The sequence below is a fragment of the Neopelma chrysocephalum genome, unplaced genomic scaffold, assembly GCF_003984885.1.
Source record: "Neopelma chrysocephalum unplaced genomic scaffold, ASM398488v2 Primary Assembly neopelma1_42, whole genome shotgun sequence".
NCBI classification, from domain to species: domain Eukaryota; kingdom Metazoa; phylum Chordata; class Aves; order Passeriformes; family Pipridae; genus Neopelma; species Neopelma chrysocephalum.
In genome coordinates, this window is record NW_020897700.1 from 12,762,558 (window position 1) to 12,775,100 (window position 12,543).

The window sequence follows — 12,543 nt, forward strand, 5'->3', positions numbered from 1 at the left end:
CCCCCCCCCCCCCCCCCCCCAAAATGTGGATATTAGAAGGAGAGGGAAAAAGCATTCCATATATGAAGAGGAAACTCCAGCTTGGTAAGGGGTAATGTCTCTAAATGTTTCGTGAATGTTATTTGCTCTGTATAAAACACATGGGGAAAACAGAACCATAGAAAAGGAAAAAAAATCCCTCCCTGGCATTAGTGTGTATGTGAAGTGTATCTTTAATACTTGGCCTTTTGGATATAAATATTCATGGGATTATAAAGCTATATTTCAACAGAAGCAGTTGCACCAATGTTTCGATTGACTCGGTATTTAGTGTTGTAATTTTGTTGTGGTCGTTCGGTATTTGAAGATGTTTTCAGCAGTTACTGGGTATGTGCACTTCCGTCCGTAAGGGAAAAAGTGGAATCTAATTAATATTGAAGGTGTAAACGTTGTAAGTACTCAATAAACCACTGTGTGTGTTTTTTACAAAACAAAAGAAAAAAAAAGAAAAAGAAAAAAAAAAAGAAAATCCAAATCTTTTTATGTTTTATACCTCAAAATGTTTTGAATAACAGCGTTGTTTATGGCTTTTTTTTTCATAATATTTAAAATATTCGGAAGTAAACTAAATTATAAAGATGGCTCCTAAGTTTATTTTTAAACAAATGACTGAGTGAAAGGAGGGGTAGAGGGAGGGATCTCTCAGCCCCGTGAGTGTTGAACAGAAACCGGCAGTTCAGCTGAGTAGGAATTCCTTGTGGTGGTGTTCTCCATGCAGGAGACCTACTGCGAACGGGAAATGGACAAGGGTGCAAACCCCGGGCGGGTCAGGAATAGCAGAGATGCGCGGTTTTCTTGCCGCCGGAGCCCGGGCGGCGGCGGTGCCAGGCGCGGGCCCGGAGCGGGGGAGGACCGCGGGGGCGGCTTCCCGGAGAGAGGCCGGAGGCAGGCGAGAGAGGCCGGCGGGCTTTTCTCGGAGTGATTATGTAGCAGGTAATTTTACGTCAAGGAATAAAGAGCGAACAAGGCAAGGGATTTGCGGAGGCGTACGGGGGGAGGACGTGGTGGTGTTGTAGGGAATATGTAAGATTTACAATGAGCTATGGTGAACTTAATATTAACTTTGTGGTTCCTAAAACTCTCCTGGGTTGCACGTTTCCAGTACGCTACAGCGAGTACAGGGTTTTTTAACCTTTTTTATCTAACTGCAAACTGCAGCAGCCCATGCTCTGGCTCTACTTAGTAGGTTCACTGCTTTCTCAACAGGATCTCTCTTCCTTTATATCTCTCGCCCTGTCTATAGACTCCTTTACACGGGTCCCGTTCCTAGGTCGGCAAGTTTTCTGCTCCCCAGTACCAGGGCGAGCTGCAGACATTCAGAGCTGGAAAATGCATGGCATGCTTCTGAATCATAGGTAGGCAAGGGAAAAATTAAAAGGTTTTCACATAAGAAAGCTGCTCTAGGTATTTTTGGCCATTCCTGATTAAGCACAAAGTTTTCCACCTTTTCCATAATGAAATTCGGGCTCATATTTTAAATCATCTCAATTTAAACCAAACTGGCTCTCTCTTCAGGTCCAAGGCTCCATACCTGCCTGCCTTCCCATGCTGCCGCGCCTAAGGAAGTGGTTCCCGACGAGATCCGGCGTAAGCGTAGGTAGATGTGCAATTGCCCATAAAAAGATAAGGGAGCCCTTGCGCCGTTTAGTCGCCCCTGCTGACAGCGGGGAGGTTGCGGGGTTACAACAACCGGACAAAAGTGATGTGCCCTCCCTCCCGTCGGGTCAGGCAGCCCGGCTCTGCTCTCCGGCGTGGGTCTGTGTTTACAGGCACTTGCCTCTGTTTATAACACTTGGAGAGAAGAATCTCCCCCTTTGTTTGCTTTTACTTGCCTATTATCTGTCCAGCTGATGAACTGGAGCTTCTCGCACTCCCCACTCTCTGCTCAAACAACTATTTTTTTTTCTTTATAGCGGTACACGAAAGAATAAAAGGGGAGAGAGGTGGCTGCGAACGCTGCCGTGCGGCAGGTTCCGGGCAGCCTCTCTGCAGATGCCGTGTCTTCCCTTCACCGAGTTACCAGACCACAATTCCCCCAGGGATGCGCGGCGGGGCCGGGGGCTAGCGGGCCACTCCGATATGCAATCTCCGAATCGCCTGTCCGATATTACCCCATCAATAATTTTCCGGGTTTGAAACATCAGATTATCAGAACCGTGAGCTCCTCTGGCTCCACTACGGACTACCTCTTTTAATTGCTCACTAACGAGGATGTTGCTATTTTCTCAGGAGCAGCCATTCCCTCAGCTAAATCACAAGAGCCCTAGACAGGCCGGAGCCGACAAAAATGTAGGGTTTGACGTTAAAAGCTAAATGGGGAAGCAGAAGGTAAATTGATGGTAGACGGGGATGTCAGTGCCCTGGCCTCAGCTCTTCGCCGGCGGAGCCGAGGCCTGATAACAGTGGAGCGCTGCGCCCCGCTCCCTGCCCGCACCCGGCGGCATCACCGTCCCGTCGACTTGGTCGGTAATTCCTCGGGGCCAAAATATTTTTAGGAGCTTTTACTGAGGTGAAGGGCACATAGGAGGAGGGATGGTAGCCTTTCCCACTCTGCAGCATTTCTGTGCGGGGAGGAAGAGAGAGGGGAGAGCAGAGAACCGGTGGAGAGCAGATGGGTCACTAAAGCCCTGTCTCTGCAGATGGTTTCATGGACCCATGAATGGCCTCGTTTCACGGCTGAGGGAGCGAGATCCTCTGCTCGGTCTCAAGCAACATAGCATTTTAATTTTTTTCTTCCCCTTGGAGAGGAACAGAGACAAACCTCCCTGGGGTGACATCCCTCTTCCCCTGCCCTCCCAGGGACCGATCCCTCGGTTTCCCCGGGGTGCGGGTCCGGCTACATGCCCGAAACAGAGCGGTCGCCTCCTCGCAAGGAGGCAAGGACCTCCCTAGCGGCGGCGTAAGCCCCCAGGGACCCCGAGAGTGTTCGATTCGGGCAGACAGAAGCATGGGTTTTAAGAGCTCGTCCTGGATTTGGGAAGCATTGACGCAGCAAGGGACCGGCCCTGTACCTCGCCGCTGGCAGCAAGCCCATAGGCAACTGGCAATACTGAGTTTTGGGGGACTTTCAGCAATGTGCGGGACCCCTATAGGACCTCGTTGCTATCGGGTGTGGATGCCATGCCTGCATTTCTGCAGGCAAGGGAGATAAACGGTGGCGGGGCTTTTTTTTTCTCTTTCGTTTTGCTTTGTATTGTGGGGAATTTGGTTTTTTTTCACACCCCCACTCCCCCATCGTTCCCAGGAGCTCTTGTCTAAGTCAAAAGATTATTGCAATAATTAGCGCTTATTTGCTATCGTTGTCAAAAAGGTGTAACGGGGCCTCTCTGGTCAAGCCGCAGACACCCCCAGAACAAGCGCCGGGACATATGCGGGCAAATATAGGGATATAAATACGACCTGGGGATGCCGTGGAGACAGCATGAGCTTGAAAGGTGGGCGGGGAGGGGGGGAGAGAAGGTTAATAATAAAACCTCTAAGCAAAATATCCTCTTTTTGCGCTTGGAAACCCAACCTTAATCCTTTTTCACACGTACTCGCCCGGCGACTCACAAACACACAGAAGAAATCTCCAAGTAGCGATGGGAAGGAAACGCATTCCGCACGCCTACAGACATAATCCCCTCTGCTGTAACGAGAGGCTTATCGATGTTTTATGTATTTTTAATTTTGGAAATTTTTTTCGGTGGGCCATGAAATACGTGCCTTTGCAAACCAGCTACAATCTTTTCTATTTCTAATTGGCCAATTACTGTTCGGCTGTTTCAGCTTGTCATAATGGAGAGTAAAGCAGAGTTGTTATCTGAATTATACATTCACATAAATTCTAGCAAAGCCGGGTGATGCGCAGGGCCAGCGGCTCTGTGGTGTATCCCGCACCTCCCTCTCCACCTTCCAAACCAGCGCGGTGTGTGTCTCCTTCTTCCACAGCTTTCCCTCCCCCAACCCCATTTGCCTCTAGAAATACCATTGCTTTGATGATGCGATTTTAGAGCATTGATTACAAATTTATTCTCAGACACTATATAAGTCTTTATATCTGCTATTAGAGACATCTGGGAATGATTAGAGCCGTCCCTCCCCCGGCTCTACTCCCTCTATCTTGCAGCGAGGAGCTAGAGACATGTTGACGTCAGATCAGACGGCTCGGAGCCATCCTGCTCTCCACTTGGGTGTAATCACGGCGACGCTTTCCAAGACCCGGCCCGGCCAGCTGGGATGTGGGTGCAGCGGGACGCGACACTCCCGCCCCGGGGCTCCTCGGCACAGCCTAGTTTTGAGCCCCCGAAGTCTCCGGCACTTCTGGAGTTTGCCGCCGAGGTTGTTTGTTTATTTGTCTGTTAAAGACTTTGAGAAAGCAAAAGCAGTGCATTCCGCGGGCGGTGTTATTCCTCCACCCACCCAGCCCCTCCCCAACCCCCAGCCCAGCTCTTGCTTTATCTCAGCTCGATTTCTCCCGGCGCATTCGCTCACAGCCCTGTCTTCCAAAATAAATATCGAGCCAGGCAGATTTCCACCTTATGTCTTGGCAGGGAGAAATTAGCCAAACAAAGTGCAACGCTTACGTGCGGGCAGTCGCAGGCGCGCCGACACCCCGCTATCCAAAGTGGTAGTCAGCTTTACAACAAGCCGGGAGAGTTGGAGGCTGCTCTAAAACAAGACGATTTCCTACCCAAACGGCGGTGCTGCTGGTGAGGAGATGGCTTTGCACCTGCTATTAAATGCTAATGAATTGCCCCTAATTGAGATCTGGGGCTGGCTGACGGTAACGCTGAGCAGCCAGCTTGGAAGCCCTGACTCTCAGGGCCCCGAGACCAAGTTTGCTACTCTTATTTTCAAAAACTTTCACCTTTATGGGTTTTTTATGTGTCCTACCAGTCTTTATTTTTTTCCCCTAAGGAGATAAAAAAAAAATAATTGAATAAATACAACTTAAGCCTCCGCTGGCTGTTAGCACTCTTGGACGGCTGACACTTGTTCAGCTGTACATTACAATCAATGCTACTACCAGGAAGGAGCGAGCGGGGTTGTGGGGGTGGTTTGTGGATGAGAAAGCAGTTGATTTAGTCTCCAGAGGAAAAAGATAATGTTAGACTGTTTATCTAAAGGATTAAATTCTCGCTGTAAAATACGCTTGCCAGGAGGAGGGAGAAAAGGAAACAAAAAAAAAAAGCCCCGTGCGACCTTAAAAATAAATTAAAATTACTTCTATTTCTTTGTTCCAGCAGAATAAAATAAAATAAAACCCCTAATATACCGCAACGCTCCGCTGTGTCTATCTGTAATCTCGAAAGGAAAAGGAACTATTTCCTTACTGAATCAGTGCAAACGGTATGCTGTGAATTCGGCTTCCCGCCACAGCCACCGACCCGGGGGGTCGGGAGGGGTAAGTGAATTAAAAAAAAAAATTGTAGATGTAAAAGGAAAAAAAGTAACCCTATGAAACAAACCCTAATCGAAAAAAAATCCCAGCAAAATCCCATCGCTGGGCTTTGCAGGAGAGCTCTGACTGGTGACGGCTCCGTGGCAGGGCTGAGGTTGTCGCCCCGGTACCTCTCCCCTGGGAGGCTCCGACCCTGGAGCCTTCTTCCCATAGGCGAAGGTCGGGTGAACCGTGGGTGGAAGCAGGGCAAGGTGCAGGGTTCTGCAACCCACTGGGCTGGGGGCTAGGTACGGCTGCCGCCAGTAGCGGGCTTCTGGGAACAGCAGTAATGTGTTAGCGAAAAAAATGGAGATCAGCGTTCCCGCGTCTCGGAGCCGTTCATTTGCTTCCCGTGGACGTTGTTCAAAACAGGAACAAGCCCTTGAGTTGCCGAAAGGACTGGAGAGAAAAATGTATAATTCTATTTTAATGTATTGCAGTAGAGTCGTTTTGCCGGCCCCGTCTGTTGAACAAACATGTGGGGGTAATAGAGAGGCCGACTCTCCTATAGGGGTCCCTATTTGCATGCCATATGTGGCTATAGGCTGCAACAGCTGCGTATAATGAACTTCTTTAAAAGCTAGATACTCGTGCAAACCCGGAGAAGTTGTTTTTTTTTTAAACTGGCCTAAAAGACAATGAAATGTGCTGCCAGAAAATACAGGAGGCGGAAGAGATTAAAAATAATAATAATAATATTAGGTGCTTCCCCCACAAGCCTCCAGCCCTCGCAAAATTCCTGGCAGCGGTGCCCGAAGGAGGTCCCCGGCAGCTGGGGGGGGTGCAGGAGGCCGGAGACGTCCGGGGGGTCGAGCGGCGGCGCGGGGTGGGGGTGGGTGTCTGGAGCAGGCCGGCAGGGGAGAGCCGAAGCGTACGGCTCGGCCTTGACTGCCTTTCTGCCAAATCTGGTTTTCATAGAGCCGCGCTGTAATTACCTAAAGCCATAACTGTCTCCGAAATTATTCATTAAAGTCAGTCCCGGGAATCTCGCCGCGCGAGGACATTTATGGCCTTTGCGCGCCCTCGGAGCGTGACATCGCCTCCTGCCCTGCGTCCTCAGCGGCCGCGGGTTCAGCATCGCGGAGGGGAAGGGGGAGAGGGGTTTTCTCTATCTTGCCTTCCCCTCTGTGTGTTTGTTTGCGGGAGTTCAGGTTGCTTTCCCCCTTTTGGCGAAGGAGAGTGATACAGCCCGGCAGATACCTTGGGAGAGAGAAGGGTATTTTGGGGAGTTGCAGTGTTGTGCGGAAGATCATGTCTGTGCCCTGTGGTGCTGTCAGCGGTGACAGATCCCAGATGCAGCCGCTACTGTATGGCAGATTGAGTTTCTCAGCAGAAAACTCTCTCCCTCCCTCCCAAACGTCTTCAAAAACCTTCTCCAGATACTGCGGGTCACTTCGGCTCAAATGAGGAGAGAAACGGGAGGGAAAAAAAAGGCTTTTCCTCTCTCCTCCCTCTCTCTTCCTCCCACCGGATCTCTCTGGGGTGTGGGGGGGAGATGGTCTGTGACCGGGCCCTTCCCCACCCAGGGGGCCTAGGCCTCCCCTCTCGCCTACGTCCCGCTGCGAGCCCGTCGCCGAGCACGGGGATCCTGATCCAGGTAAGCGGTGGGCGGCAGTAAGCGGAGCCGGGACCGGCGACCGGGGTGGTCCCCAGAGCCCGTCCCTGCTCCCGCGGTCGGATCTCGTTGCCTGCAAGGAGTTGCCCGGAACTGTGCGGCGGAGGAGTCCCCCTGCCCCAGGCGCTAGGAGGGGATGGGAATGGGGGGACAAGGTAAGACCCCTCTCCTTGTCTCTCCCGCCGCGGCAGGAGGCAGCAACCGGGAGCCGGATCCGCCGAAAGTCCCCGGCTCGGCGGGGTTCGGGCTACCGGGGGTGGTAACGGAGTGCAGTGAATTTGGGGGCTTTATACGGGGATAGGAGGGAGAGCGGGCGGAGTAGGGGAAGGGTAGCCGGGTGGCGCAGGGCGCACACCCACCCGGCTCACCAGGAGGACGGCCCAACTGCGAACCCGGAGGCGCCGCGTCCATCACCGGCACCGGCAGCCGCCACCTCGGTAAGCGGCCGAGGTGGGGAGACCCCCCTCTTCCATCCTTCCCGCTTTTTTTCACCTCTTCACGTAAATGCAAGAGGTACGGGTTTTAATAGCGCCGGGAAATTCGTCCCCCTCTTCGAGACATATAATATGTTTCAACATTCCTGTCCTCCCATCCCTAGAAAATAATCGTGCCCCCCGAGTGCCGAAATCAGAGGCCAAGGAGATGTGGTGTCTCCTCCCGGAGCCCTTCTCCCCCTCTGCGCAAGTGGGTGATGCTTGAGGGCTCGTTGTGGACTATGGCTGCATACCCCTCTCCTCCCCATCTCAGAGCACTAATGCCCATGAAATGTCTGACACCAGCGAGGACTCTCAAAACACTTCGCACGAACGCGGGGGAGGCATGCTGCTCCCGACGGACGACTTGGCGTGGCAGCCCTGGGGTGGGAGTAACCCCATCCAAAGCGCCCCGGACCTCATTCCCCAAAACTTCCCTCTGGGGGGATGCAACCTGATTATGTTCATGCCTCTTGGAAACGGTTCCAACTAACCACGCTCTCGATCTCTCCTTCCCCAGATTAATTGAAAGGCTTTAATTCAACCATACCCCTCCACTTCTCTCTGCCTTTTTTTTTTTTTTAAGAGCAAGTCTTGCCTTTAGCAGAAGTATAATTGTGACCCTGCCTGATCCACAGAGCCTCCTGTTGGGAGCAGTTAGCTGTGGTTGCATTAGGCCAAAAGACCTCCCAAGTGGCGGTGGCCTGGGTGTCATAGAAAGGGACTCTGCACATTGTCCATTCTTTCTCATCAAAGTCCCAGGCACCGTGGAGCCAACAGTTTGGTGGAGAAGGAAAATAGTAAACAAGCCTTCCCCCTCCCTTTCCAATCCAACAGCCCCGCGATCTTCCTGGGACACAGAAAAGGGAACAAACTTTTTCATAACTTCAGCTCTATGGTGTGATTTACATTTCCGGCTGCCCTGTCAGAGTGACAGTAATTTACAGCCTGATAAAAAACACTTCTACAACACCAGAACATGTTCAAGTAGTGGCTTGCTATTCAAAAATATTTTAAAATAAGACGCAGGCAAGAAAAAAAGATCGTTTTCCTGCCTTTTTCCACCACGGCTTTTTGAAGAGATGAATGGGTTGAAATTATAGCGTAGGAAAAGGAAAAAAAAAAAAAAAAGCAGACTCAGGCTGAAGAAAACAGGGATGAAATCAATCCTGGGGTTTGTTTACAGGGTGTATATGTCCACCTTTCTCCTGTTTCTCCAAGGCTTTCGTTTAACTGATACTTCTGATTTGCGTGCTCTTCGGTCAAATCCTGCTAGTCTTGCCCCAGGGAGTGCTTTCATTTGGGCAAGGATCTATTGTGTTTAAACAATTTCTTTCTTTTAATAACTCATTTCTTCTCCGGACTCTAAAATCGAGTAGGTCTGGTAGCGTTTATGAAAGGGGAAGCATCTTTTATTCACTTGTAATTTCTCTAAACTGATATGGAAAGCTTTTCCAAATACCGGGATAATAGCGTTATCCTTTCTTGCGGAGCATCCAGTTTGTTCCAGCCAGGCTTTTCCACCAGGGCAGGGCAGGACGGGTCTAGAAACTAATGTACAACATCCCTATCCTGGTAGGAACGATAAAGTTTAGTAAATTACAAATATGTGAATTTGGCAGACAGTTAGGGATGAAAATGATCAAACGATAAAAAAAAAAAAAAGAAAAAAAAAAAAGAAAAAAAGAAAGCTATGAATAAACCACATGTAGCAGTTGCCGCTTTCATGACTTTGGTAATTATTTACACCTGAATCATAGTTTACTCCAGCCACGGATTCAAAAGTAAACCTTTAAAGAATTTAATTATTTCCAGTTTTCGGCAATAGAGATGAAAAAAAAAAGAAAATAAAAAAAAAGTAGGTTAGTGTGCAACTGCTGTCTCCCGAGCTCTCATAAAAGGGTTTATGTGCATTTCCATCCCGAAGACACAAGCAGCCCCTCCACGTCCCCCCCCTCCCCTACATACATAGGCGCGCACTATCTGTGCACACATGTGTGCATTTGGGGCCTAATGAGAGTGTGCTAAGCGGAGTCACATGGGACGGTCCCTCTGCAGATACATACATATACAAATATAGATTATATATAGATAGATATACATAGATATATGTTTGCCTATGCATTCAGTCGAGGCACAGTATTGAAGCATGTGTGGGTGAACTTCCTGGCTCCTTCCTTCAGCTCTATAATAGCTCTGTTATTTTTACTAAACGATCAGGATGGCTCTACGTGACCCCTCGTCATTTAAAACCATTTTCTATCATTGTACGTGTGCCAGGGAGGGCAGGGAGGTGGGTGGGGAGGGGGGAGGAATCGACAAGTCGTTGAGACTAACCGGGAAAGCCTGTGATGTTTTATCTTTATTTAGGCAACGTGTCGTTCGCAGGATGGCCTGGGTTTCCATGCGCGGCAGGGGCATGAAGCACATCCACTCTCGGGAGAGACAGGCAGGCTCGGGGAACTCCTATAGCCGTGGGGCAACTGGGCGAGCGCAGGGGCAGGGCAGCGCAGTCGCTCGTTCCCCTTCTGCCGTTTTCTGCGCATGAATTCGGCATTTCTTGGGAAAGGGAAAAAAAAGAAAAGAAAGGAAAAGAAAAAAAGAGGCAGTTCTCCTTTGCCGGAGCTTCGCGGCACTGGACCGGGCGGCTGGGCGGACATCAATCCGGGGGCTGAGACCCCCTGTCTCCGCCGGAGCCCGCCTTTCAGTGGGCACTGCGGTGAGCTGCCAGCTGCGAGCACTTTCAATATTTCATTGCTCCTTCTCCTTGAATCGACCGCAGCGTAGATGCATACGCGTCCTCGTGTACGCTGTATCCTGGGGCCGGGCTGGGATTTAAATGGCTCTGAAACAGGCACTTTGTCTTTGGGAAACCGGCTTGACTCTAGTGGGGGTCCCGGTGAGAGAGGGAAGAGAGACAAACCCGTGGTTTGGTTTGGAGCGCAGGCTTCTGCAGACGGGGGTGTGTCTCTTCCCTGCGCACCCGGGCAGAGGGTGCCAGGCTGTGTCCTGGCGGGAGTTCCTCGAACACATCGCCCGGCGGGAGGAGGCGGTGGCTGGGTAACCCAGGTTCGCCCGCCTCCGAACCTCTTTCCCCAGACCAGCCCGTACCTGGCACGGCGGGCGTCTGCACTCGCCGAGCGTGGGGTGCCACAGGAAAGGAAAAATTATCCTCACACAGAGTTTTTAAACTTTATGGAGCTTCAACGCTTTTATTCACGCTGCCTCTCCATTACCCAGAGTGGCAAGCTGCTGGTGATTTAAGTGCTAACCGTAGGAATAGAATATGTGGACATCAACGTATATGTGGGGGCATGGATAAAAAAGCTGTGCATTGCCCTGGATTAAGGGCTCACTCCTCAGGGTTTTTTCGGTCTTTGGCTCCTACTCTGTGAAAAAGCTGTTAGATGATGTTCTCTGCCGGACAACGAATTCGAGATTTTATTTAATTTATTTTTCCCTCCGCTCTTGGCTGTAAGAAGGGAATATCACGCTGGATACAGGGAGATCAGAAGGGACAGTAACTAATTGTAGCTCATTTTCTAAAAGTATTTCACTTTAAGCATGTGCTTCATCGTACTTTTTCATTTGTGATGGCCGATTATCGTAATATATGTCAATACTGTGACGTCATTTGCAATTCCATTACTCGCATGTCTTTTTTATTGTTGAAAACAAAGGTATTTTGAATTGTCCAACCCTAAGGAGATTAACCTAAGTAACCTAAGATTGAAAGCATACAGCTTATTAAAGAGGGACAATGATGGTTTCCCCGGCAGCATCTCACTAAAACCGACAAGAAAAAGAGTTTGAAACATGATAAGGTCATATAATATATTCTGACAGTCTGAGCTGTATAGGCATAGAAGGTGTTTAAAACGGTAACATTTTTCTGATGTTTCTTTTGCGCACATATGGTTTGAAACAAAGTGGTCATTTTGTTTAATGGTACACACACACATACGCGCATATATACACACACACAGGTGTGTGTATTTGTGTGTGTGTGTATTTCATTCTCCCCGAAGAGAGCTCTGACACCTGTTATAAGCTCCAAGACACAAGATCACACTATAAATGCTTTCTGCGATTTTTGTAATGATAAGCACTCTTCTTGCTACAGAAAAACTTTACTAAGTAAGCGTCCTACGAAAATGTCTTCGAGGCTGAATTAATTTTGCGTTGGGACGAAAAATGTGTCTGTTCGACCCCTGTTTCCTAAGTTGGACACCTCCAAGGAGACCTCTGGCAATCTTTTCGCTATTTTATTAAAGTCTTTGGAGACTAGATACTGAATTTACTTGGTTGTATTTTGACTTGCTGAACAGCGGGGCAAAAGGGATTGTAAAATTAAAAGAGTTTGCGGGGAGAGGCAGAAGAAGTACTATTTCCTCCATCGCCTACTTGGGGGCTCTCTCTTGGGGTTATCTGCACCCAACCCACTAATTGCCCGCCTGCTGCTCCGCGGAGCTGCCCCGGCACCCGGGGGTGCACTCGTGTGCTGGGTACCCGTGGGGCCCCCTCTCAGGGCGGCGCGGCCCCTCCAGCCCCCACCGGTAGCACCCAATGGATGGGGGCGAATCCTCCGTAATTGTTTTCGCTGCAGATGTCCTGGCATTTAAAGGGCTAAATCCCAACTTCCAGGCACACAGCTGGGGCATGTTGTATCCTATCAATTCATAACAAGGAGGCATTCTGGAAAGACTCGTAAGGATATTTATTTTAAAATGTGTGGTGAAAAGATATATGCTGGGGGGAGGGGGGACAGGGTTGGGTGTCTCGAGTTTTGTTTCTAAGCCAAAACGGCACAGTTCGAGTTGTGAACAAATGGTTTCCAGAGAATAGTTATTTTCTCTTTCTTTTTCCTGCAAGACGTTTTTTTGAAGTTCCCGAAGTTTTTAATGTTAAACAGTATTAATACCAAAATGAATACTTTGGGGCTTCTTGGCTTCTTGTTTTAATTTTGAAGGGTTAGCATGTGTGGGTCTCCTCTT

General features: G+C 49.6%; 1 long non-coding RNA gene across 1 annotated transcript in view; it reads left to right on the forward strand.

Moving 5' to 3' along the window:
* The first annotated feature begins 6,778 nt into the window (after positions 1-6,778).
* Positions 6,779-12,543, forward strand: part of LOC113964434 — a 29,125-nt gene continuing 23,360 nt past the window's right edge. Inside the window, exon 1 of the long non-coding RNA XR_003533194.1 lies at positions 6,779-7,058. This is a non-coding gene — a long non-coding RNA (uncharacterized LOC113964434). The remainder of the gene's footprint in view (positions 7,059-12,543) is intronic.